General features: G+C 46.1%; 1 long non-coding RNA gene across 1 annotated transcript; it reads right to left on the bottom strand.

The window, feature by feature from the left end:
• Window positions 1-10,492: 10,492 nt before the first annotated feature.
• On the bottom strand, window positions 10,493-21,814 carry LOC142461129 (uncharacterized). The gene is made up of 3 exons (XR_012786852.1): window positions 21,683-21,814; window positions 19,476-19,602; window positions 10,493-10,639 (listed from the first exon to the last, which is right to left on the bottom strand). It is a non-coding gene; the product is annotated as an uncharacterized LOC142461129 (long non-coding RNA).
• Between the last annotated feature and the right edge of the window lie 274 nt (window positions 21,815-22,088).

Consider the following 22,088-nt stretch of genomic DNA (forward strand, 5'->3'; position numbering starts at 1 on the left):
ACCAATGGAAGTAATTTACCATGGTAATTCTCTAATGCACACAATTACAATAAATATCCAGATACTCTCAATACAGAATTACAATCTCATTTGTCAGGTAAGAATGTTTTTGTTTGTGAGTGACAAAACACCTGGAAAATGGAAAGAATTGTATTAGTTTATCCTCTCATATAACAGAAAGTCCAAAGGTCACACTTCAGAATGGGCCAGATGTTCTGTGCAATAAGCAGTGCCCTAGGTGTGGCTTTTCTTCCCACTCTACCTCCATTACCACACCCCCCACATCCTCATTGTGCTAAGTTGGCTGCTATATGACAAAGGAGAAGACAGGAGGATTTTCTTAGGCCTTGCATCATTTACACAGAAAGGATAACCCTCGATGACATTTCTATGCTATGAGGAAGCCCGTTGTCAGAGCATTACAATGAGAAATGGGCACTGATGTTCAATGGTAGAAGTCCAGCACTGGAGGGTCCCAGTCTTGGCCAGGGCACCACACACACACACACACACACACACACACACACCATCCATTAGTGGACCCTGCATGCTGTTATGCTGCTTTGCAGGTGTCGGTGGAGCTTCCTGATGAAGACAAGCTTAGCCACCTACTTCCAAATAGAAAAACTGGCCGAGAAACTTCAATAGCCAGTTCTCCAAAAAGATAACCAAATGTCCAATAAGCACATAAAATGATCCTCAATGTCACCTAGTCTGTGTGTGTGTGTGTTGTTCTATCTCTCAATGAGTAGAAAGCTGCATCTCTCTCCCAGGGAGCAGCTGGTGATTTTGAACTGCTGACCTTGTGATTTTCAGCTCAAGCCACTACACTACCAAGGCTTCCCATCAAGTCACTCACTCCCACGGAGTCCATGCTGACTCACAGCGAGCCTATAGGGCAGGGTAGAACTGCCCCCTGTGAGTTTCTGAGACTAACTGCTTATGAGAGGTGAAAATCCAGTCTTTCTGCCTCGTAGCTGCTGGTGATTTTGAACTGCTGACCCTGTGGATCGAAATCTAAATGTGTAACCACCAGGGCGCCTATCTAGTCACTAGGGAATTGTAAATCAAAATGGCATGAGATACTATTTCACAGCCCTGAAGATGGCTTTGTTTTAAAATGGAAAAGAACAATGTTGGTGAATACTTAGAGAAATTGGGATTCTCGTGTATATGTATATATATACCACAGTGAATGAAGGGGGAACTGCAGAGTGGAGACCCGAGGCCCAAGTGTCGACCACTGGAGATCCCCTCACAGAGGGGTTTAGGAGAGGAGACGGGTCAGTCAGGGGGCGATGTAGTACCGATGAAGAACACAGCTTTCCCCCAGATCCTGGATGCTTCCTCCCCCCCAACTACCATGATCCGAATTCTACCTAGCAGGACTGGATAGGGCAGAGATTGTATACTGGTGCATATGGGAGCTGGAGGCACAGGGAATCCAGGGTGGACGATACCTTCAGGACCAGTGGTGTAAGGGGCGAGGCTGGGAGAGTGGAGGGTGAGTGGGTTGGAAAGGGGGAACTGATTAAAAGGATCCACATGTGACCTCCTCCCTGGGAGATGGACGGCAGAGAAGGGGGGGAAGGGAGACTCCGGATAGGGCAAGATATGACAAAATAACAATCTGTGGATTTTCAAGGACTCATGAGGGAGGGGGGAGCGGAGAGGGAGGGGGAAAAAAAAGAGGACCTGATGCAGAGGGTTTAAGTGGAGAGCAAATGCTTTGAGAGTGATTAGGGCAAAGAATATACGGATGTGCTTTATACAATTGATGTATGTATATGTGTGGATTGTGGTAAGAGTTGTATGAGCCCCTAATAAAATGTAAAAAAAGAAAAGAAAAAAAAAGAAAATGATTAGGGCAAAGAATGTACAGATGTGTTTTATACAATTGATATGCATGGATTGTGATAAGAGTTGTATGAGCCCCTAATAAAATGTAAAAAAAAAAAAAAAAGAAATTGGGATTCTCTCACAGTATGGGTGAGAGTATAAAATAAGACAGAACTGAAACCCACACCAAACTCACCACCCTCGAGTCGATGCCGACTCAGAGCGACCCTCCATGGCATCACCACTGTGCAAATCATTGTACAGTTCTTCCACAAGTCAAACACTGAATTACCATATGGCCTACACATTCACTCCTAAGTTGTCAATGAGAACCCATGACCCACTCCTGTTAAACTGCTGTGTTACATGACTGAGTCAGTTCAGACTCACAGAGACCTGATGGACAACAGAACGCAGCACTGCGTGGCCCTGCCCCATCCTCACCATTGTCCTTATGTCTGAGCCCACTGTTGCTGCCACTGTGCCCACCTATCTTGTGGTGGGCCTTCCCCTTTCGGTGCCCCTCGACTTTCCCATGAAGATTACAGCCCAGAAAACTCTGGGGAGCCCTTCTCCCCATCGAATGGTGTCACCATCAGTCTGACCCAATTAGAGGGCACAGGTACAAACTGGACCTCTACTAAAAGGTTCATCAAATATGATTGTATAATGCGCCAGAAAGAACACGTCTGCTATTTTCAAATAGGGACATACCCGACCATAGGTACCCATTCTTCTACTGGATACCATGCTATCTGTGAGTAGAAATAAAATCGTGATCTAATTGCAAAACAGAGGGAGATTAAGGAAACAATAGAACTTTTGCAGTGAAATAAAAAACAAAATCAGAGAGTGGAACAAAAGTAAGCAAATTCAAAACCAAAAGATAGTTTATATGCTTACCACCCCATTCCAGGAAAAGTTTTCTATAATCATTATGACTGTTGGTAACAGCAAGTTAAATCATCATCTTCTTAACCTCCCTGGTGGTAATCCCAAGTGTGGCTTGGGGTAAATGTTGACTGTCAGAAGCCGTAACCCCGAGCCACACTCGGGATTTACACTGCAGAGAAGTCCCTTAACTGCTGGGGAAGGGGGGGACGGGGGGGGGGCAGGGGGAGCTGGGCCGGGAAATTCAAAACTGCAAGTCTAAAAGACACACACACACAAACAGTGATACAGAGAACCCTGTGAGGATTACATTGTACCAAAGCAAATCACCTCAGATTTGTCCTTAGATCAGTCTCCAGTGCCTGCCTACCCTTTTACTGTCATGTGGAAAAATTTTTGCCTGGAAATTTTTGTCCATGGCATCAAAAAAGTGTCACTTTAGCACAAAAGGAACTTTAGACTAGATAAATGACAGCAACAGTGACTTAGAATTACTCACAGAATTGAGCGATAGCGGTTCATGGGGAAATTCATCATCCGACACTGACACTGATCAGATAGTGTGTGGTTCATCTATTCTTGCAAATAATTCAAAATTAGCTGCTCTGTGGGAGGCTGTGCAGGGGGGATGAAAAGCAGACAAGCAGACGCATATTCCAAGGCAAGTGATGGCCTTCCCTGGAAGGTTTCCGCAGTCTAACTTGTGGACTCAGGGTGCACTGGCTGGTGTGGCAGCGTTCGACAACCTTCAAAGGCTCCTTGTCACCCAGAACAGGGCCCAGACCCCCAAGTCATCACCCTGAGAGGCCACCCCTACCTAACCAACCCTGCTGTAGTACAAAGTCGGCTAGGAATCCCGGAGGGTGTCAGAACGTTTGTGGAGAAATCCACGAGCTCACATTCCATTCTTCCAGCAGCACTCTCTCCTTCCCCGCTCAAGAGCCCTCCGGGGCTAGCCGCCTCCACGGCTCAAGCCCCCAGCGGAGCCCCGACTTCCTTCCAAGTCTGCCCACCACTCTCTCCTGGCCTGGCCCTTGCGCAGTGGGGAGGAGAAAGGCTCGGACCTCAGGCCGGCTCAGGGCCTCAGGGACCCGGCTCCGACCCCGGACTGGAAGGCGCCGCAGGGAACCCCGGAGGATCGGCCCACCTAGTTGCACCTTCCTGCACACGGCCCCGCCTCCAGGCTGACGCCCCTGACAGGCAACCCGCAGCGGACAGCAGACCCGAGTCCACACTTACTGAACCCCGCCGGACAGTGACCTCGCCCGCTGGTCAGTTTGGGCTGTGCCTGACTCGAACTCTGCAACTCGGGCCCTGGACCCTCACCTGGGCGCCCGCCGGACGCCCCTCCACCCCAATGCCCCAGCCCGGAACAGCTAGGAGGGCTTGCCGCGTCTGAGCGTGCGCCTCCTCCAGAATGACGTCCCGGAGGCCCCACCTCCAGAATGACGTCTCTGCGCCCCCACCTCAGAATGACGTCTCCGCGGCCCCACCCCCAGAATGACGTCTCCAGAATGCATTCTCCGCGGCCACACTCCCAGAATGACATCTCCGGAGGCCCCACCCCCAGAATGACATCTCCGCCACTCAGCCTGACGTAGGTGAACAGGCAGCACCAAACCCCACGTGAAAGGAGCACACCAGCCTGTGTGAACGGAAACAGGCTTCAAAAGTTCAAACAATCTCATCAAGGTGATGGAACGGGGTCAAAGTAGAGACCCAGAGCTATCCAGGGATAACTGGACATTCCCGCACAGACCGCTGCACAGAAAAGATACATCCCGGGGCAGTTTAACACTGAGGAAACACACAACACACCTCTAGTTCTTTCATTCTCCCCCCCCCCACGCTATTATGAGCGCAGTCCGACCTACCCAATCCCATCAGAACAATGTACATACAGCGGCATTCAGGATAGAATTCAAGATAGAGTGGCAAACCCCTCAGAAACAGTAAAGGGCGCAATGCTTCAGGGGTAGAGGAAGGGGGTGAGGGGGAACAGACAGCAATGATGGTGGGGTGACTCCCCTTGAGGGGAGCAAACACCAAGATAGTAGGTGAAGGGATAGAATGGGCAGTGTAAGATATGTATAAATAATACTACACAATATATTAAGGGTTTGTATGGGTGGAGAGAGGAGAGGAAAAGACAAGGAGCTGATATCAAAGGGCTCAAGAAGAAAGATAATGTTTAGAAATTGTTGATAACAATTGTACATGTCTGCTTGATATAATGGATGTACGGATTGCTATAATATATGTAAGAGCACCCAATAAAATGATTTATTTTTAATTTTTAAAAGATACTTTTATTGGGGACTCAACATCTCTTATCACAATCAATACATTCATCCAGTGTGCCAAGTACATTTGCACATATAAAATGATTTTTTTTTCCCGCTGCGAGTCCGGCACCCACTCATTCATGATTTATTTTTTAAATAAAATTGTTTTCAAATTTAAAGCTGGAAAGTCCCTGGAATTTAGAAACAAATTTTATCTACATGCCATTTTAGGATTTGGTATGCGCATTCAGAATTGTGGTACCAAAAGAACTCTGTACAGATTGTTCGTAATATCTCTGTACTGACTTCAAAAGAACCAATAAAGTGCCACTTACAAAAAAGAAAGTACCATGGACTGCCAAAAGAGCAAACAAATCTGTCTTGGAAGAAGTACAGCCAGAATGCTCCGTAGAAACAAGCATGGCTTGACTTCTTCTTACGTACTTTGGACACTGCAGGAAAGACAAGTCCCTAGAGAAGAACATTGTGATTAGTAAAGTGGAGGGACCGCAAAAAAGAGACCCTTAAGGAGACAGATTGACACTGTGGCTACAAAGGGTTCATGCATTGGAACAATTGTGAGGGTAGTGCAGGACCGTGCATTGTCCAAAATGAAGCCCTTATGAGGAAAGGTCTCCATTACAAAGTCGTCTATATGAGACTAAGCAGTGAACTCTTACTGAAAAACAGAGAGGGGATGTAAGGGTTCAAATTCTAAGCCTCTTGCCTTACCACTCTAATCATAATCATCTAAACTTCACTAAAACCTGAACCAATAAACCCTAACATGAATCCCTTCACCCAAATCCTTTAAGCCTCATTCTAACCCTAATCTGGAACTTAACCCTAACATTTGAACTATAACCATAACCAGAACCCAAATGCTAACCCTCAACCCCAATCATAACTCCTAAATCCTAACCTTCAAACTATAACCCTCTATGCATAGTCCTCTCACCCTAACCCTAGCCCTTTCATCCTAACCTCGTAATCCTAACCCTAACCCACAGGGGAAAACACTGCTTAACATTATTTATATAGAACCCAAGGGGAGCATGTACCCAGAACTATGCGTATAATAAGGTTTTTTTAAAAATCCATCCTTGGTGACCCAGGCCTTGTGCTAGAGACTCCTGGGACTGTAGACTCTGACCTTGAGGCACACATTCTTCATCTGACACACTTGAAGGCTTTGATGTGGAAATCCCATGCTAGCTGGGCGCTACCTGTCTCACTTGTAGATTTAAGGAACTGACAATATTCCCTTGGATTTCAGGCTGAAATGTCTTAGTGTGAGGAGCAGATGACTACCATCCCAAGTTTACGGAGCTGATGGTCATTGGACTTTGGTTCAAATCTCTTGCTTTGAGGGTGCCCAATGAATGGTGGCCTGGGATTATTAAGTATTTACTATTGTAATGCTCTCCTTGCTGTCTGACACTGAGTCTGGAAGACACAGTTCTCCCACTAACCTCCACTGTTCATGTAAATAGCGTCCAACTACTTCAGGGTTTAATCTATACAAGTCAAAAATTCATATTTTGGTACGAAAAGCCAATCTATACACGCATCATTTCCTTTTCACATCATTTTCTTTTAAAATCTATACTACTGGCTAAATTAATGACACTCTCAATAGGTTTATGTCCCAGAGAAATGATTTATGTTATAAAGTTCTCTATCAGAATTATGTTCTCTATCATAAAATGATAATGTCTCTAAAGGAAACCAGAGACATATATAAACCATAGATATGTAAATGGTTTTGGACACACTTAATTACAACCCCAGTCAAAAAAACAATTATTTTGACATGGCACTACTTAATACTCACCTTCAGGAAGGAATCACTGAAGATACGGGTAAAGTCTGTGCTGAAGAAACCAGACGGTGCCTGGTTACCAGAAAGAACACAGTCCGGAGTCTTAAAAAAAGGATTGTCCTTTTTTTATTTAACAGTTTTATTGGGGCAAAATCCACATTTCATACAATTCAATTGTTCAATCATATCAAGAAGAGTTGTACAATCATCACCACAATCAATTTTAGTTTCTTCTTTTTTGTACTCGTTACTGGCTCTCCATTTCCTCCCGATCTCCCCACCATATTCCACAAAGCTGCTAACCCAGTTACTGTCTCTTTAGAGCCAACCACCCTGCATTTCATTTGTCGAAGGCTAACAACACCAGGGTGTCAAACATGTCAAAGGAATACGGACCAAAATCTCTTACTAAGCTAGCTCTAAATACTCAAAACATACCGGTCAACTGAGTCCAGCAGCACATTCAAAGGAGTGGACACCATGATGAAGGGTAGTTTACCCCAGGAAATTCAGTTCAAAGTAAGAAAATTAAACAAGGAGAGCCACACTTTTCTGGGAGCAGGTTCGGATCTGGTTGCTTTCAGGACCTGGACTACTTTGCAGTAATTTGTGTTTGACCTTTGGTCACCAGTGAACAAAGAGATCCCACGATTATAGTAAATGCACAGGTGCTCCTACAGCAGTCCCAGATCTAATTAATCCTCTGCTGCTTTCAAGAATCAGAAGGGCAGACAGTTGTCATTTGGGATCCTTGATTCGGTTCTGATGTACAGTGACCCTGGTACAATGACAGTAAACACCACCTAATTCTGCACCACCCTCATAATCTTGGCTACCGCACTGCCAGGGGATCACTCCATCTCCTTTGACTGGTCACCACAAATCTGCAGGTTCAAACCCACCAGCCACTCCCTGAGAGGATGCTGAGGCGATCTACCCTTTAGGACTTCCTGCTGTGGGGTCGCTATGAGTGGGAAGTCAATGGCAGTAGGTGGGTCTAAGTATGAACCCAATGGCTAAGCCTCTACCCATTAAAGCCCTGTCTAAAAAGACAGGCTGTGGAATGTGCTTCCTTCCCTTCAGTCAGAAGAATGTCTCAGCAGCTGCAGTGTGCTAGGCCCCAGGGAACAAGGAGCAAACACACATCTGGATGCAAACGGTGGCAAGGATCAAAGCGGGCACTCCCTGGGACCTTTGCTGCAGCCAAACCTGTGCGTTCCAGCTGCACTGGCCCAGGAGGCAGTGTGCGCAGAGGCCTGCCCAACAACCTTCAGTGGCTCCCTTTAGCCCAGATTAAGGTCCACGCTCCCCTCAAGTCATCACTCTCTGGGCGCCAGCCCTAACCATCCAACCACCGCTAGATGCTTCCCTTGGCCTGTTGGTAGTGCGCATCCATTTTCAAGTTACAGCCAACCACGGTGAGTCAGTCCGTTCCCACTCATGGCAGCCCCACAGAAGCTTCCAAGGCTGCAGATCTTTACAGATGTGCAAAGCCTCGTTTTACTCGGAGCTACGGGTAGGTCTGAAGCACAGACTCTGCAGTTAGAAGTGGAATGCCACCTGGGTTCTTAATTTATCCTGAAAACCAAATCAAACTCGCCGCCATCGACTGATGCCCATTCATAGCGAGCGTATAGGGCCGGGTAGTACTGCCGCTGTGGGTTTCCAAGAGTGTGACTCTTTTATTATGATTAAATACTATTTGGGGCTTTTACATCTTTTACCACAACCTATACACTCATCCAGTGTGTCAAGCACATTTGCACATCATCAATTTCAAAGCATTCTCTTCCCTCTTGAGCCCTGATATCAGCTCCCCATTTCTTCCCCCTCCTCCCCTCGCCATCCCTCCCTCCCTCCCTCACGAACCCTTGATAAGTTAGAGATTTTTAAGAGTGTAACTCTTCATGGGAGTAGAAAGCCTCGTCTTTCTCGCGCAGAGCGGCGGGTGGTTTAGAACTGCTGCCCTTGTGGTGAGCTGTCAACGTGTGGCCACTGCGACACCAGGGTTCCTCCGCTGCAGTCCACCTGGATGCTCGCTCCTCTCCAAACACTGCACCTCTCACTCCGCACCTGGCCCCGCACCTGGCTGGGAGGGGAGGATCCCGGCTCCCCCACCCCTCCTGGCTGCTTCCAACCGGTCACCTCCGGCCTCGGGGAGGGGCCACTTCCTGGCCAGGGTTCTTCCCCGCAGGTCACTCCGGGACTCGGGCTCTGTTGGCACACTGGCCAAGCGCTCAACATCTGGGTGACCTCCGGACTCCAGGAGGCCTCTGGACACCCAGGGTTGGCTCCGCGCCCGCCGCTGGCCAGACCACACAGTCCCCACGCCCCGGGTCCCCTCCGGACCGCCGCCGATGAACAGCGGGGCAGACGGCGGGGGCGGGGGCCGCACTTACTAACCGGGGACGGCGTCCTGCCCGCTGGTCGCCGAGAGCCCGGGCCAGCCACGTTCGCCTCGTCCCAGCCGGGGAAGGCCGCGCGCCTCGGCACCGACGCGCGCCTGGACGCCGCAGCGGCCCAGCCGCCCAACGCCCGAACCCGGAAGCGCGGCGCGGAGGGGACACGCCCAGCCCTGCTGGGCCGCGCCCGTGCGCGTGCGCGTGCGCGCGCCCTCGGGCCCGCCCCGGAAGTGACGCATCCAGGACACCGCCCCCGGCCACGGGAGAGGCGGGGCGAATGGCGCTGGGCGGCTGCGGGGACTTCCAAGCGGCGTAGGGTTTGGGGCCCCCCTGGGAAGGCAGGGAGGGCCGAGCCGACTGCTCTTGGAGGAAGGGTACGTTTTGCAGGCCGCGGAAAGAGCGTGGCTGTGGGCCCAGACCGGACAGTTGTGTGCTGGCCCTGTGCCTTCCCGGCAGGGTCGGTATGAATGGGGAGACTTGCTGAGCTTGAGCCAGCTAGCCTTCCCGTGGACTTGCGGTGCAAGGCTGACTTGGCGTGCAAACCCAAGAAGATGGCTCTTTCAGGCATGTTTCCTTAAGGCGTGGTCCAACCACGGTGCGTGCCCGTCCACGGGATAGCTATTCAGACTGCCGTCGAGTAGATAGCAATTCATAGCAGCCCCGCAGAACACCAGCCGGGCTGCCTGGGGCGTTCCCGGACGAAAGATGTATGGGAGTAGAAAGCCTCCTCTTCCTCAGGAGGAACAGCCGGTGGTCTCAATCCACCTACCTTGAGGTTAGCAGCCCGATGTGTAACCCACTCTGCATGGGGGTCCCTAAGTCCCTGATCAAAACGTCCTTTTAGAAAACTAGGAAGCTACTAAATGAAGAGTGGAAGAGGGCGTGTGTGTGTGTGTGTGTGTGAGAGAGAGAGAGAGAGAGAGAGACAAAAAGACATTTTGCAAAAGAGAAAACAGCTAAATTCTTGACAAATTGTTCCAAGGAGCTGCAGAATTAGAGTTTGGTGTAGGCAAAACTGGTAACTTGGATGGTCCACTTAACGTGCGCACGTGTGATTGGCTGACATGAAGAAGTTTACAAGTAGCTGGATTTTGACCATTCTTGCATTACTTGACATCCTTTACAAAAAGGGGGCTTTAAAAAAAGGGGGGGCTTTAGGTGAAAAAATATAAATGCCGCTAAATTTCCTGGGCCATTTAAAAATATTCTTATTTTTAACTACAGAGTAAAATAGCTTTTAACTGTTTATTTAAGGGGCTACCAGCGTATAGCTTGTCCATTAAGGCCATGTGCCTAACAGCATGTGTAACACCTGTATAAGAGGAATAATCTTCTGAACATTGTGCATTTCTTTTTCATTCTTCTTTTTTTTGAGATTCCAACTGTTTGTTTTATTCCTCCTACACAAAAGAAAGTAGGAGTAATACAGAATTAAACTGTCAAAGTAGTTCATCAATAGAACATGTTCACCTTTCCTTGCTCTCTCCCAACCTCCCCCCGCCACAAAAGGATGACAAGTATATTTACAATGAGGTAACTCATGGAAAACTAAAGTAATTTTCTATGAAATAAAAAAAACTACACGGTTAAAAAACACTACACGGGCACTGCTGTCTGCAGTAAAATAGAAGGGACAGATATACTACAAAGTCCAAGTTTTACAGTATCAGTGCAATAAATTTACAGAACTCTATGACACCTATTTAACCAGAATTTTAAGAGTTGTTGCCAAATATGTCAACATTTTTAGCCCTCAGAGAATCACTATTACAGATTTCAACTGCTCTATAAATTTCTAGCTACTGACAACTAAGAGATTGATTCCATGAAGCTTTCTATGAAGTTAAAAAATCTATTTAGGCCAGAGGACAATAATCATTGTCATGAGCCAGCTCTTACGCATAGTTCTTGTGTTCTTCAGAGAAGGAACTGGGCAGGAGCGGGGGTGGGTGGGAGGTTGCGGCATCAGCTAGGCATGACAACCAAACTTGAGGAGAAAGCAATGGGACAGATGGTCCCAGAGGGACTTTGGGGGAGAAGGATGCCGGGAAGGGAGATGTGAGCAAACAATGCCATAAACAGGGGAATGACTAGGGGATTAAAATCAACAACGAAGAAGATCTTGGGGGTTTGGGAGCAACAGCAATCTAGTTGAGAGAATAACTGAGCAGAAGAAGGGCGAGCATGATGTGATGGTGGGGCAGGAGGAAGGTAAAAGGAAACAAAGGAACGATCTAGGAAGCAAAGCTATGGATACAGGTATAAACATAGGTGTGAATATATGTATATATATCAATTCCTAAAAATAGAGGTATTAGCCTATGTAGTTATTTATAAGGCAATACACTGAGGTAGTGGGTGGACTGTGGCCTCTGCTCATGCCCTCCCTCAATGCAAGAACTCTCTGTTCTAACAACCTGGTATTATGGGATGCTCACCTTCCAAGCACAACCGCTGAAGACAAAATGGGTGCATAAGCAAATGTGGTGAAAAAAAAGCTATGGGTGGCCAGTTATCAAAAGATACAATGTCTAGCATCTTAAAAGCTTGATGTTAAACAAGCCTCCATCCAGCAGAAAAGTAACAAGCCCACATGGAGGAAGCATACCAGCCTGTGTGATCATGAGGTGTCAACTGGATTGGGTAACAGGCACCAGAAGACCCCAAACAAACAACAGCAAAAAACATTGTTAAGAATGAGGGGAGTTGGAGCAGAGCTCAAAACCTATCTGTAGACAATAGGACATTCCCTCACAGAAGGGTCACAAGGACGGGATGAGTCCACTAGGGTGCAGTATAGAACCAATGAAATACTCAATATTCCTCTGGTTCTTTGGCTTCCTCACCCCCCACTATCATGACCCAAGTCCTGTCTTCCACTGGAAACATGTACACAGGTACAGATAAGAAATAAGAGCTTAGGACACACAGAATCCAGGAACAGGCATGGGAGTACAGGAGGGTAGGGGGAAGGAGGGGAGAGGAGAAATAGGGGACGGATTGCAATGATCAACATATAACCACCTACCCCTTCCCAGGGGGACAAACAACAGAAACCATGGGGGAAGGGAGACAGTGGTAATTGTGAGATATGAAAATTATAATTTATAATTTATGAAGGTCATGGGGGAGGGGGCGACAAGCTGATACTAAGGACTTAATAGAGAGTAAATGTTTAAAAAATGATGATGGCAACATATGTACAAATATTCTTGATACAATTGATGTATGGATTGTTATAAGAGCTGTAAGTGACCCCAATAAAATGATCTTTCAATTAAAAAGAGCGAGAGAACAGATGTATTATTCATTATTTTTGTTTGAGAAACTTGCTTATCTCCTGTTAGGGTGAGGGGCATCCCCAACACTCGAATGGGTTCTCAAGAGCGATTTTGCGATTGTGGAAAATATTAAAGATAGATTGACAGTGGGGCACAGTGGCTCCTCGTCCCATGTCAGGACTGAGAGTGAATGTATTTTCCAATGGGTATATATAACAGGGCTTACAGATCTTTCAAAAGGTATCCATGTCATACAGCTAACATATTACAAAGTCAATGGGTAATATCATATGGGGGAAACATAATAAGCGATGAGGTGAGCCATCGTTACGACCTAGTGCTAGCTGACCTCTAATGTTCCCAAGCCCTCCCCAAGGGTTTGCTCTGTTTTACAGTGGGATGGCTGTAGAACCTGATTGCGCTCACCTACAGACAACCTTCAGGCAAAGTGAAGTCGCCATACACAGAAATGGTTCATCCCTTATGGTAGTTCCTCTGACAGTTCCTTTATGGGGGTTATTGGCGGGACTGTTCAGTCATGAGAATGTATAGCAAGAACTATTTATATCTTATAACCATGAGGGTCTTCCCCCACTGGCGTCAGCTCTTCAGACCTGTAATAATGAGTATGGCAGACTTAGCTGCATTACATTCTCATCCAGCCCAATTCACCACAGTCTCCCTGTGCCCAGTCCAGGGTACTTTGAATATTCCATGTTGATTTCGTCCAGGAAGCAACAGTGCAAAGCACTGATCAGGTAGGTGAGGACAAGGTTGTGGATTTGCTGTCCTGCCTCAGCAACCTCAGCAGAGCAACGACCATGGCCATCACGTACATTGAGGCTTGCCGTCCTTTAACCTGAAGAGGTGTTAAGTACGCACAAAAACATAACAAAGTGGAACACACTGGACAGAACTGACTGATTTAGCGAGCAGACCGTCAGGAGTACCAGAGGCACCGTGACTCAGGCCGGTGGAAACCAGGCTCTCTCCCGCGGGGGACTTTGTCTGCCCTCAGCACCACTCCTCCCCATGCTCGCAGCTGTCCTTCCAGATTGCAGTGGCTGCAGTTAGCAGGCGGTGCTGCATGGTCACCCTGACGCTGCCTCTACAGGCTTAGGTCACCCTGGGAGCTAACCTCCCTGCCTCGAGTCCCGAGGCCACCCTGGCTGCATAGTCCATTTCTAACCACTAACCAGCGATAACCAGATCGAGGCGGACAAAACTGCCTTTATCTCTAGGAATTATTTGTTTCTAGATCAAAGTTGTCATGGAAGAAATTTAAACTTCTATTACCTGATGCTAATTTTTTTCATTTAAGAATTTATCAACCTTCCCGATAGCTTGCCTGTCCCTGCCCTGCCATTCCCTTCTCTCTCTTACAGTATGTTATCTTCACCTTCGCCAAGTCAACATCTGTCTTCTCCCAACTACTTGTACCTTCCCTTCCTGCGTAAGTAACCTTCAAAGCCTGCGTCTTTTGGGATGAACATCTTTATCTTAAATCTCTTTGTAACAGTGGTCTCCAGTCTTTGGCGTGGGCTGCGGAGGGGCGAGGCGGCACACAGGCAGCAGGAGCCCTGGCACCTCTTCCAGAATTGCTCTGCCCAGACCGAGTGTCGGCACCAGGACTTTCTCTCCGCATTCTCTTCCACCGGCCACCAACCTCGGTGCCAAGGAAGCGTGGAGACCTATCAGCAGGGTTTTGATATTGGCATTCAGATTGGCTATCAGCAACGCAATCAGGATGTGTTGGGACGGGTTAAAAACCGCAGAAGAACTCTCTGCAGGGAAGATTTGATAGCTTCTTGCACAGGAAAGTTCTCCACACGGAACTCTAGCGCTCCCCCAAGACTGACTGCAGTGTCCCCTAACGGAGCAACGCCAACGGACGCGAGCTCGTCCGTACAGACCGACTGGCAACCCTTCCTGGAAGCTATAGCTCTGCGTGGTAAAGCTGTGTACACCCACTTCTTTGGAAAATGGTTAAGAGTGTGCCGGTGGGCCCATTTTTCACAGGTAGGCTTAGGACCAGACATAATATTGTCCGTGTTGTTTTGGTTCTTGTCAATTAGACACTCAAGCTAGAAATGTTTAAATGGCATGTAAGGTAAGAATGTGACATGGACTCTGGCCTATCAGCCAACCCATCCTAACTGCTGATGTCTTTAGGAAGTGAGTTTGAGCTTCTCGGTATTGCAAATAACAATTTTTCTGCAATAGCTATCGGAATTTACTGCTTTGAATTTTGTACATTGCACATTTTCTCACTCATTGCTGAGTTAAAAGGGACATTGCATCAGAAGAATTTGGTTACAGCTGTAATTGCCTGGCCTTTCAGGCAGGCAAGTCAACCTTGAGCTAGTTCCCATGAGAGCGCCTTTTTCACCCTGTTAGCCGCTGTACATTGGTGACCCACAGAAGAGCAGGTAGTGGCAGCTGGTGATTTTCTTTAGACTTTTTATCCCTTAGGTTCTTCTAGTTTTGATTGTCATTGATCAGGTCGGGCCTGTCCTCAAAAGGTATTGTAGGTTAAACAAGACATGGCCATTGAAGTCCGTGATAAGGCTGTGGTCACTTGTTGCTGCCCGTCACAGACTGAGGGCAGTGGGGGGAGAGTCGTCCCTTCTCTTTGGGGGCTGCATTGAGTATGCATTGTCTGGCCACAGACCAAAGAAGACAACACAGTTCTGAGGGATGCAGCAGACAAGGACCTCTCATACCAAAAAGCCTGATAATTAAAGTTGTGGGAAACTTTAAAAAACAAAACAAAACAGTGGTCTCACCTGATATTAGTCCTTTTGTGATCGACTAACTTGACCCAGCATAATGTCTTCTAAATCCATTCTTGTTATGAGGAATCTCACAGCTTCATCATCGTTATACTTTAGCACTGCATAATATTCCATCGTGTGCATGTGCAAGAGTTTATTTATCCATTCCCTCACTGGTGGCCATTTAGCTGTTTCCACCCTCAGGCGGTTGTGAATAGTGGTCCTGCTTTCCTCCTTATTTCTTCAGGATGTATTTGGAGTAGGCAGGCTGTGGAGTTGGATGGTGCTTCTATTCCCGGTTGTTTACGAAGCTCCACATCACTTTCCACAGGGGTTGTCAGTCTCACCGCCAGGTCTCTGCTTGCCCGCCCACATGTGCTGTTTTCTTTTTCAAACATTGGTATCAGTGCTTGTTTGGGTAGTATCTCAGTGTCATTTTCATTTGCATCTCTCAAAAAGCAAGTCATTATGAGAATTTCTTCATGTTTGTTAACCACCTTGATGTTTCTACATATCCTCTGCCCATTTTAGTTTATTTGTCTTGTTGAAATGTTGCTGTTTTCTATAGATTTTAGACATTAGTACCTTGTCCAATATATTACTGCCAAACTAGACTCTCTTTTCACTCTTTAAAATTTTTTTAATTAAAAATTTAAATACTTTTCATTTAAATAAAATTTATTTTTATTTAATTAAAATTTAAGTTTAATCATTTTATTGGGGGCTCGTACAACTCTTATCACAATCCATACAGACATCCATTGTGTCAAGTATATTTGTACATTTGTTGCCATTATCATTCTCAAAACATTCTACTTGAGCTCTTGGTATCAGTTCCTCATTTTCCCCTACCTCCCCCCTCTCCCACCCTAGTGATCCTTTGATAATTTATAAATTATTTTTATTTTCATATTTTACACTATCCGCTGCCTCCCTTGACCCACGTTTCTGCTTGTCTTTTTACTCTTTTGATGAAGTCTTTTTAAATACATCAATGTCTTATTTTAAAGCACTCTCCATCATGAGATTGGAGCATGGCCCTGCACAGGCTCTTGGTCTCTTGGTCCCTGGGGATTCTCCAGTTTTGAACATGTGGGTGTTATTTTCCATGTGGTATTTCATGCCCAGTTGTGAACCCTGCATGGCTTCTGGGTGGTTTGGCACACTTTCCAGAGCTAGTATATACCCTTTTGAGACGGTAAAACCTGAAACGTTTCCATTCCTTCATAAAAACTCACTTGGATTACAAAAGTGCTTCTGCGATGTGAATTCTTTCAGCGCCATGTAGCAAGACTCGAGGTATATCCCACTCCAGAAGCCTAACATATTTGGTACCGTGACTCAGGTAAAGACCTTTGGACTCCAACTTTAAGGTAAGCCCAGCCCGGGACAGCCTTCTGTCCCTGGCACAGGCACAGCTCTCTGCCTAGCTGACTCACTTTCAGTGCACTCTTTGTTTTGAACTTCACCTCACCGAGAAGCTTGGTGGCACAGAACATTCTAAGTGTCGGACTGAAACTGCCAGGCTCGCAGTCTAGAACCTCCATCCTCTGTGAGAGAGAGGGGGTGCCTCCTCGCATACTCATCTTCGGACCTTACTGGACCCAACCCTACCATTTGAAGCTGCTGCCAGCAAAAGCTGACCTGCAGCCCAGGTCACTGAGGACACATGTAATTGTCAGTAAACATGCTCTGATAAGATGGCTGTGGGAACTCCTTACCCCATTCCCCTGCATGTCTGCCTTTCTGCTATCCTGTGCCATTTCTGCCTCCATGCTTCCTTAAGCCTCCCTGCCAGTGATGCCGCCAGGACAAGGGAGTTGTCATCTGGCCAGACATAGTACAACCCTCTTGAAGTAGCACTCAGCTAAGACAGTAGCTTGGCACATCAGTGCTGGCAGTGAGGAAGGTGGGATCCTTCCTTGTTTCCCAAACCCTCCTGGTGACCTGTCCCCATCCTCACCCACCCAACATTCAGCACAGTCTCTGCTTTGCCTCAGGTTGGAGGCAAGCCCTCCTGGATCCATCTCGGTGCCTCACTGCCATGGTGGGAAGCATGTGGACTCTGTCTTATCAGACCTGCAGAACACACTGTGCTGGGTCTCTGGCCAATACCACTCCTCTTCAACATACTACTGGCTTTTTAGTGCACTGTAAAGCAAGAAAGGCAAATTAAATGCATCCAAATGGGCAAAGAAGAAGTAAAACTCTATTTTCAGATGATACGATCCTATACATAGAAAATACCAAAGACGGTATGAAAATCATTGGAACTAAAAAGATTCAGGAAAGTGCCAGGGAGCAAAATCTGGATACAAAAAATCACTCATATTTCTTTATACAAACAAAGAGAAAAGGAAACCAGAAAAATACCACTTACAGTAGTCACCCAAAAGATGAAGTACTTAGGAATAAATGTAGCAAGAGAAACAAAAGATGGTTACAAGAAACGGAATTATTAATAACACCAGGGACAAAGAAAGGAAGAGACCACTGCTTCCAGAAATCAAGAGATCCACAATAATGTAATTCTGAACTACATTCCAGCATCATTCTTTAAATAGATGAAAAATAATCACCTATTTTATATGGAAAGGTAGGGACCCTAGATAAACAAAGCAATACTTCTGAAAAACAAATAGGAGGCCTCTCACTTCCCAATCTCAAAACCTGCTACACTGCCAAGGTTGTCAAAACAGCCTGGTACTGGTACATTATTGAATGCACACACCAATGGAATACAGTTGAGAACCCAGAAGAAAATCCATTCACCTACAGAAAATGAATTTTTGATAAAGGCATTAAATGGCAAGTGAATTAAATAGCAAAACTCGACATCCATTTGCATATGGAAAGGGCTCATATCTTATACATTAAAAGGAACTCAAGATGGATCAACTACGTACATGTGAAACCTAGAGTTAAAAAACATTATCAATGAAGAAAAGAGGGGCAAGCAGGAATTGTCCTACATGCCATACATACACCATCAAACATAATGTATACAATGTATGCATTGTGTATACAGAGTATACAAATAACAACAAACGGAAAGCCAGATGAGGAGCCCTCTGAAAAATGAGAATGGACTGTGTAAGAAGATGGCATTTCAGTCACGATTTCAGTGCGAAACTGAACTCCCTCTCCCACTATTTGAGATTATTCAGCCATTTAAGATGAAAAAGGACAAAGTCCAGAGGGGGAGGAAAGCAGGCGTGTTGAAAACAGGAAGCCAGGAGGAGGTGGGGTACGTGATGATACAATGAGGGGATGGCCATGGATAATTTGAGACAAAATGTGTATGGATTATTGAATGTAAACTGATGATCTACTCATTAAACCTCCACTGGATTCACAACAAGATGGTTTTTTAAATAAAAAAAGGAAAACAAACAATTCTGGGTGGTACTGGCAGAGTCAGAACAAGGGAGATAGATGCACAGGTTGCCCTCAAAGGAGTCAGAGGGCATGCCAGCGTTCCTTGTGGTGTGTCTGTTTGCTTGTCTTTTAGTGGCTTCATTCCACTTATGGTTTGTTGCCTTGGCCTATTAAATTGCAGGTGCAATAAAGAAATTGTGGGGGAAAGTCCAAGAACGAGCAAGACCTGTCTGTGTGAACCATACAGAGATGAGGCTTCAACTACTTGCTATGACCTGGGTATGAGGATTTGCATATTCACAGGGAGTAACATGCTCAAGCAAAGCACTCAATGGAATTAAATGTAACACGAGGGAGATAGAATTAAACAAACTAGCAAAAATGTGTCTCTTCTTTTAGCCTTCATTCTTAGGGCTGCTAAGAAGAAAGTGGTTCTGCTTCTCTTGGGGCTGAACACCATAAAGCATGCCCAATTCATTCTCCCCCAGCCCCAAAGGAGCATTCATTTAAGCAGGCCTTGGTTTTGATGTGGCAGCGCATTGAAGTCTGTGAGCTTACCAGCCTCCCGTTTCAATCAGTGGAAGAGTCCCTCTTGTGACTGAGGGATCTGCGGATAATAGCACAGAGAGAAGCTAAAGAGGAAATAATGCGCTCTGTGCATGGGAAGAGATCAAAGAGACACAATTCTGGGAGCCTTGGTGATTTCAAGACCCTTGAGCAACGTGAGCAAAAGGACACCAGCTGCTCTTCCAATCAATGGCTTTGGAAGTGTCTCCTTGTGCCCACACCGATTCATCCCTCACCTTCGGGATGCCAGGTGTCTGAGTCATCACTGTGCTGAGTCCGCACATTGGAAGTCGGTGGCTTTCCGAAGTAGGTGCCAACGCCAAGTGTGTCCTTGGGGCAATATGGGAACTTGACCTGGGAATTCTGATGGACAGAACATGACTTTAAAACTTGAGTATCCAGCATTACATACCGAGATAAGATCCTGCAGAGGATGGTGGGAACCGTGTCATTGGGCAAGTGATGGAATTCAAACAATTTAATAACTGGTCTATTGCCCAAATTACCATTTTAAGTATAAATTACCATCTATACTTAAATTATACATGTTAAGTATAAAAAGTATGATATACCAAAAGGTAGGCATTGTTTCATACACTCATACTTAACCAATGTAAAAGAGGTACACAAAACCAGATGCTTTTCTCAGAGTTTTAAAATATTAAGGAAAAATATTCAGCAAAACCTGAAAATAACCCAGTAAAATTGTTATTTAAGATATTTCCATTTTCCTTCTAGATTGGCATCCTCGTGTGCAGTATTCTTCGTGTTGATCTGAGGAGAATTATTGGCTGTGTGATTTATCCTTGACCATCCTTGCCCTGTAGGAGTAGGACCCTAGGTAACCATTTGGACAATCGTCATTGTGTTTGATATACTAGAAGCAGGCGCCTTCTCTTCTCTGTACATGTTATGTTCATCTTTGAAAAACCCTTTCCATTTCTGTGGAACTTACAGCAATTTTTCATTCTTTGAACACTTTCAAGTATTACATAATTCACTCAATATCGTGCAGGGATTGGGGGCATAAAACAAAGCGGAGACGAATCACAGCGTGTCACCTTCTTATTGGACACCTTTTCTCTTTACCTTATGTTTGTTATGTGAAGTAACAAATGAAAGGGAATAAAAATGTAGTATTTCATCAGAAGCATAAAGAGTTTGATGAAATGCATAGTTGTATAATTCCTATACCGAGGGACGGAGTGAACATTGCTAAAAGCACTCAGGATATGTTGTTGCACAGATGAAAGTTAACAGAGAGTAAGGATGGAACTTAGTGATTTCCACATAGGCGACTGCCCAGGCACCCACCACAGAGGGAATGCTAAGGACAAGTGCTCGTATAACAACTGGTTTGCCCAAACCAAGAGTTCTGCCAACCCAGCATGCCTCAGCCAAATCCTGCCACGGGCCGCACAGCCAGGGAAAGGAGCTGCTATAGGAATAGAACTGTGAGTGCACATAGGTGGTGTTTGCCTGATCGGGACCATTTCGGGTCTGGTTTGCTCAGTCTGAGAATTTCCACGTTTCCCCTGAAAAGGAATGGAATTCTGGCAGTACCTATATTTGAAATACCTTGGTATTCACAGTACTTCGTGGAAAATGAAGGGTAAGTCCTGTTTGGGTATTTTAAATTTCCCACTTGCAATATACATTTAAAAACTGTAACCCTGGGCAACAGAAAGTTCAATGTCCAGACCCCTGAGAAGAGGATAAAGCTATTTTACGCTGGTGGTCCCCACGCCATGCATTCTGCCCCAGTGACACTGCCCAGGCAGTCATCTCTGGCCTTCTGCAAAACCCTGTGGAGAGTGGTCTGGTGTATAGGTCAGGCTGCAAATCTTGAAGGAGTTCCAGGACTCACTTTGAATAGAAGTCATAGAGGTAAGAACTTCTTGGGATTTTTGTGGTTCAACTTTATGTTCTCCACCACTTGTCTGTCAGTTTGTCTTACTGTGGTGGCTTCTGGGTTGCTGTCATGCTGATGACTATGTCACTAGTATTTCAAATACAGCAAGGTCATCCAAAGTGATCAGGTTTCAGCAGAGTTTACAGACTATGAAGAAGGAACAGCCTGCCCTCTTCTGAGGAATTAGTCACTAAAAACCCTCTGGATAGCATCAAAACATTGCCAGATCCTGCACATCTTAGTAATATAAGCAAAACATTGCTAAAGACAGTGCCAGAAGATGAGCCTCTTGTGAAAGCCACTCAAAATATGACTGAGGAGGAACTGCCACCTTGAAGTAGAGCCTCTGTATTAGCTGCGGCAGACTAGGGAGATGCATCCCGAGACACTTATATATGTGTACGAGAGAGCTTTATAGCAAAGAGTAATTGTATATTAAGAAAAAATCCCAACCTAGTCCAGATCACGTCCTTGAGTACCATACTAGGCCATATGTCTGATACCAGTCAATCAATTTCTCGTCAGACTCACCTAACACAATGCAATGGAAGATCACAGGCCAGTGGGTGGAAAGTCTTGTGGATCCAGTGGTGGTGGAAGCATCTCAGTGCTGGGTTTCCACGTGTCTCCTCCAGCTCTCCATCAGCATAGCTCCATGTGGTCTGTCAGCAAGAAGATGAAGCAGAGAGAGGGTGTGTGTCCTGCCTTCAGGGAGGAAGACAGAAGTTCCCAGAATCCTCAGGAGAAGGCCATGCCCATGCAGAGGCCTCATTGGCTATGACCTGATTGACAGGCTAGACTCCACCCCTTCCTCAAGTTGACAGTAGATTAGGTCACTGCCACAGCCACCATAATGAGTTGGACGGAGCAACGCCTATGGGACCTTCATTTGCTGATGGGGCTTGTTTCTTCCTTCTCAAAATGAGAAGAAACAGCT

Source organism: Tenrec ecaudatus, chromosome 11 (assembly GCF_050624435.1).
Source record: "Tenrec ecaudatus isolate mTenEca1 chromosome 11, mTenEca1.hap1, whole genome shotgun sequence".
Lineage (NCBI taxonomy): Eukaryota > Metazoa > Chordata > Mammalia > Afrosoricida > Tenrecidae > Tenrec > Tenrec ecaudatus.